Here is a 6024-nt window from a genome sequence, read left to right on the forward strand (position 1 = left end):
ACCGATTGCCACGCGTCCCAGCGCCCCGCTCCCACCGCTGTTACCCGCCCAGGCCTGGGCCAGGCCCACGAAGCCCATCGGAGCCCGCGCCCGAGCCCGCGCACCCGAGCCCGCGCCGCCGCTTGCGTCCGACTCTCTCTCCCCGCCCCGCAGGCGCCCGACTCCATCTCCGCCGCCCGGTTGCCGGACTTCGCCGCCGCGCCCCTCCAGCGTCCCGCACTTCCCTGTCCCCGCTGCCGCAGATGAGCTCTGCCACCTCGCCATCTCTCTCCCTCTTCCCTCACCCTGCTTCACTCCATCTCTCTCTCCCGCAGGTCCCTGCCGGAGCTTGGAGCTCGCCGGAATCCGCGCCTCACCGGTGGTTTCCGTCTGGCCAGATCCGGTCCCCCCGGACCGGATCCGCCCCGTTCCCGGCCTCGTCAACCCCGCCGGACCCCGCCTCCGACCGGTGTCGCCTCACCGGAGGCCTCCCTGCGCCGCCCGACGCCATGGCGCCGGCACACCGCGCCCAGCCGCCTCCCCTGCAGCGCCCGCGTGGGCCTCCCGAGCTGCGGGCCCAGCCAGCGCACCAGGCCCAGCCCAGCGTGGCCTGCGTCCAGCCTCGCCTCGCCCAGGCGCAGCATAGCCCAGTTCCTCTCCAGCCCGGCCTGCCTCCAGCCTCCTACACCGACTGGGCCTGGCCCATGGGTGAGCAGCCCCCCAGCGCCCCTCTTGTTTTTTTTCACCTGTCGGGCCAGCTAGTTTCAGCCCGTTTTGTTTTTTTTCCCTGCTGCTGCGATTTTAACATTATCTGAGGATTTACAGTTTTACAGAAAAGTCCCTCATGTTCATGGATTTAATAACTCCTCAACCATGCTTCATATTAAAATAATTTATATATGTAAAATGCTCAGAAAATTGTGTAGATTAATAATATGTCATTTTCATCTATGTTAAAAATGATTAACTTGCTGTTTATTTAAATTTGCTAATATGCCATGCTAAAATGCTTTAATTCATAACTAAGTAACCATAGCTCCATTTTAAATAAACTTTATATGTAAATGGGGTGGAAAAATGCCTAGTTTAACATGGTCCACTTTATGTTGCTGTTTAACAGCACTAAAATTGTGTTTAGGGCAGAACAGTACCGAATCTAAAATATGCATATGGGGATTTTCCGGAATTGTTGTTTGTTACTTCCGGCCTCATTTAAACTTGCCTAGATAGGTAATTTTCATATGCTTCACCCCTTGCCATGTTTAACAACATTTAACATTGTTGTGTACCTAAACGAGAGCGAACTAAATAACTCAGATGTGGTGTTTCGGCAATATGCAACTCGTTGCATATTGAGCTCCACTTAACTAGTAGTATTGTTTGTTGCACTTTGCCATGCCATGCCTCGTTAAACTGGACATGTATCATACTTGTTTGTGCATCATGCCATGATTATGCTTGTGTGTTTACCATGTTGTTTGTTTCTTTCCGGTGTTGCTTCTTAGTTCCAGTAATGTTGCGATTGTGAGGATTCGTTCGACTACGTCCGTTCGTCTTCGTCATGGACTCGTTCTTCTTCCTAGCGGGATTTCAGGCAAGATGACCGCTAACCTGGATCTCACTACTATCATTGCTATGCTAGTTGTTTCGTTCTATCTCTATGCTGCGCTACCTATCACCTGTTTATCAAGCCATCCCAAATTGCCATGTCAGCCTATAACCTTTGACACCATTCCTATGCAAACCATTGATTGGCTATGTTACCGCTTTGCTCAGCCCCTCTTATAGCGTTGCTAGTTGCAGGTGAAGTTGAAGATTGCTCTATGGTGGACAAGATTTTGGTTGGGATATCACAATATCTCTTATATTATTAATGCATCTATATACTTGGTAAAGGGTGGAAGGCTCGGCCTTATGCCTGGTGTTTTGTTCCACTCTTGCCGCCCTAGTTTCGGTCATACCGGTGTTATGTTCCCGAATTTTACGTTCCTTACGCGGTCGGGTGATTTATGGGACCCCCTTGACAGTTCGCTTTGAATAAAACTCCTCCAGCAAGGCCCAACCTTGGTTTTACCATTTGCCTCACCACCACCTATATTTCCCTTGGGAGTAATTAACCCAAGGGATCTTTATTACATCCCCCACCCGGGCCAGTGCTTGTCTAAGTGTTGGTCCGAACTAGAGCCCTTTGCAGCGCCCCCTCAGGGAAACTTGAGGTCTGGTTTTAGTTGTACGGATTCCGAGTCTGATCGGGTCTTCCTGGGAGAAGGTCTATTCCTTCGTTGATCGCGAGAGCTTGTCATGGGCTAAGTTGGGACACCCCTGCAGGGTATAATCTTTCAAAAGCCGTGCCTGCGGTTATAGGCAGATGGGAATTTGTTAATGTCCGGTTGTAGATGACTTGACACTAGATCTGAATTAAAACGCATCAACCGCGTGTGTAGCCGTGATGGTCTCTTCTCGACGGAGTCCGGGAAGTGAACACGGTTTCTGGGGTATGTTTGACGTAAGTAGGAGTTCAGGATCACTTCTTGATCATTGCTAGTTGACGACCGTTCCTTTGCTTGTCTTCTCGCTCTTATTTGCGTATGTTTTGCCACCATATCATGCTTAGTCGCTGCTGCAACCTCACCACTTTACCCCTTCCTTTCCCATAAAGCTTTGCTAGTCTTGATACCCATGGTAATGGGATTGCTGAGTCCTTGTGGCTCACAGATTACTACAACAACAGTTGCAGGTACAGGTTATGCGATGATCATGACGCAAGAGTGATGCTTGCTTGCGTTGAGTTCTTCTTCTGCTTCTGCTTCGATCAGGGGATAGGTTCCAGGTCGGCAGCCTGGGCTAGCAGGGTGGATGTCGTTTGAGTTTCTGTTTGTGTTTCATCCGTAGACGGATGATGCTCTTATGTATTGTATTGTTGTATTCGTGTGGCATTGTATGCCTTATGTATGTATCCCCATCTATTATGTAATGTTGATGCAATGATATCCACCTTCCAAAAGCGTTTCAATATGCGGGTCTATCCTTGGTGGGACCTTCGAGTTCCTTTTGGATAGGGTCGCATATTGGGCATGACACCCCTGAACCAGGCTTCAATGACGATGAGTCCGGTGCGCAGATTGTCTTCGGCATTGCAAGGAGGGTTCCTTCTCCGAACACTTCAAAGTAAATTCCGAACACAAGAATCGTGTCCGGCTCTGAAAAACAAGTACCACACACAACTGTAGAGAGTATAATATTTCACGAGTCCAATCCGCTGAAAACTTTTTGTAGCGTGACATCATGCCACTGCCTGGTCATTATTCGAACCTTTTTAGCCTGTCGCTTCGTGTTTCGAGGTGCGGTTTCACAGGCACATCTTGTCAAAGCAGAGATAGTGTCCCCTTATCACGGGATTCTCATCAATACAGGCATGGGTAATGAGGAAGTCCTAGACTAAGGGGTCCTCGGACAACCGGACTATATCTTTGGTCGGACTGTTGGACTATGAAGATACAAGATAGAAGACTTCGTCACGTGTACGGATGGGACTCTCCTTGGAGTGGAAGGCAAGCTTGGTGATTCAGATATGAAGATTCCTTTCTCTGTAAACCGACTTTGTACAACCCTAGTTCCTCCGGTGTCTATATAAACCGGAGGGTTCAGGTTTCTAGGGTTTAGTCACAACAATCATAATCTCATAGGCTAGACTTCTAGGGTTTAGCCATTATGATCTCGTGGTAGATCAACTCTTATAATACTCCTATTTATCAAGATCAATCAAGCAGAAAGTAGGGTATTACCTCCATAGAGAGGGCCCGAACCTGGTAAACATTGTGTCCCCCGCCTTCTGTTACCATTAGCCTTAGACGCACAGTTTGGGACTCCCTACCCGAGATCCATCGGTTTTGACACCGACATTGGTTCTTTCATTGAGAGTTCCTATGTGTCATTGAAGATAGGTTTGATGGCTCCATCAATCATCTACAACAATGTAGTCCAGGGGGAGACCTTCCTCCCCGGACGGATCTTCGTATTCGGCGGCTTCGTACTATGGGCCAACTTGCTTAGCCATCTAGAGCAGATTGATAGCTACGCCCCTGGCCATCAGCTAAGATTTGGAAGCCTGAATTTTTTGGCCGATATCCGCGGAGACTTGATCTTCGATAGATTCGTGCCCATGACGGCTGTCCTCGGCCACCACTATGAACATGACTTAGATCTGTCATCTAGCCGCACGCAGGAGCTAGCGCCTGTGACCGCCCTAGCCCTAGAGCCGGAGCAGATTGCGTTGTCTGAAGACGGGACGCTTAGCCCCACCACGGAGGCCGCAGACTTAGCGGCGCTCGAGCCGCACATAGCCCCAACATCAAGCTGGGCTTGTGTTTCCAGAACCTCGGACTCGTCTCCGACCATGGACTCCGGACCGCGTGCATCCGCGTCCATCGAACCTGATTCGGCGCGGTCTTAGAGTTCAGCTCCGCGGATATTTTCCAACACTCGCCTTTTGGCGGCCTGTTAAGCTCATTAAGATCCCTCTCCTTGTCAGGGGACTCTCGGCCGAACTATGTCTAGCACAAATGGGAAGCGGATGACGAAGAACTTTGTTTCCCACCCACCACCCACTTTGTAGCCACTGTCGATGACTTAGCCGACATGCTCGATTACGACTCTGAAGACATCGATGATATGGACGACGATGCCGGAGAGAAGCAAGAACCACTGCCTACAGGGCGTTGCATAGCCACCTCCTCATACGACATATACATGGTGGATACACCCAAAGAAAATAACGGCGATGATGAAAATCCAGTCAAGGATAAATCTCCTGAGATACAGCCGAAGCACCAACGTCAGCGGCGCCGCTCTAAGCCATGCCGTAGTAAAGAAAGTAATACCATCACAGAAGAGGATAACACTCCGGACGGTGCCAAAAACAATGAAGACCCCATTGAGCCGACCTGCAAACAGGAGGAACGGGAGGATGGGTGAGCCAGCCCTGGCAAACAGGCCGCGAATGAAGACTCGGAGGACAGCAACTACCTTCTGCTCTCCGAGGACGAGGATAGCCTTAGTGACGAAGATTTCATCGTGCCTAAAGAGTCCGCTGAGCACGAACGCTTTAAGGGTCAGCTAATTACCACTGCATGAAGCCTGAAAAAGAAGCAGCAGCAGCTTCAAGCTGATTGAGATCTGCTCAATGAAAGATGGACTGATGTCCTCGCAGCCGAGGAATATGGCCTCGAGTGCCCAACCAAAAGCTACCCGAAGCGCAAACTGGTGCCACAGTTCAATGATGAGGTGCTGGAACCCGTCCTACCAAGGTACAGTACGGCTGACCAACCACCATTTGGCCGGGACAAAGCAGCACCTCAAGACGAATACCAGCCCGCACTACCTCACCGAACAAATAGAAATACAACAGCTCGGGGATATACACATGACCTGCGACGCGATTTGGAAAAGAGAGCAGGTCAGACAAGATCAATCTATGGATCACGGGGGCGTGCCTCGACGCGCAACGATGGCCGTCTGGCTAAACGTGACAAACATAACCACGTCTGGGCCGAAAACCGCACACGAGCCCCATCCGAGCTACGTCACGACTTGGCCCGGTATAGAGGCGCCGCACACCCCCTTTGCTTCACCGACGAAGTAATGGGACATGATTTCTCAGAAGGGTTTAGACCCGTAAACATCGAATCATACGACGGCACAACAGACCCTACGGTGTGGATTGAGGATTTTCTTCTCCACATTCATATGGCCCGCGACGATGATCTTCACGCCATCAAATACCTCCCACTCAAACTCAAGGGACCAGCCAGATACTGGTTAAACAGTCTGCCCGAAAACTCCATTGGCAACTGGGAGGAATTGTAGGGCACCTTCCTCGACAACTTCCAAGGCACATATGTCCGACCTCCAGATACCGATGACCTAAGTCATATAATCCAATAGCCCGGATTGTCAGCCAGGAAATTTTGGACTCGGTTCCTAACTAAAAAGAACCAGATCATCGATTGTCCGAACGCCGAAGCCCTAGCGGCCTTTAAGCACATC

The sequence above is a fragment of the Triticum dicoccoides genome, chromosome 2B (genome assembly GCF_002162155.2).
Source record: "Triticum dicoccoides isolate Atlit2015 ecotype Zavitan chromosome 2B, WEW_v2.0, whole genome shotgun sequence".
Lineage (NCBI taxonomy): Eukaryota > Viridiplantae > Streptophyta > Magnoliopsida > Poales > Poaceae > Triticum > Triticum dicoccoides.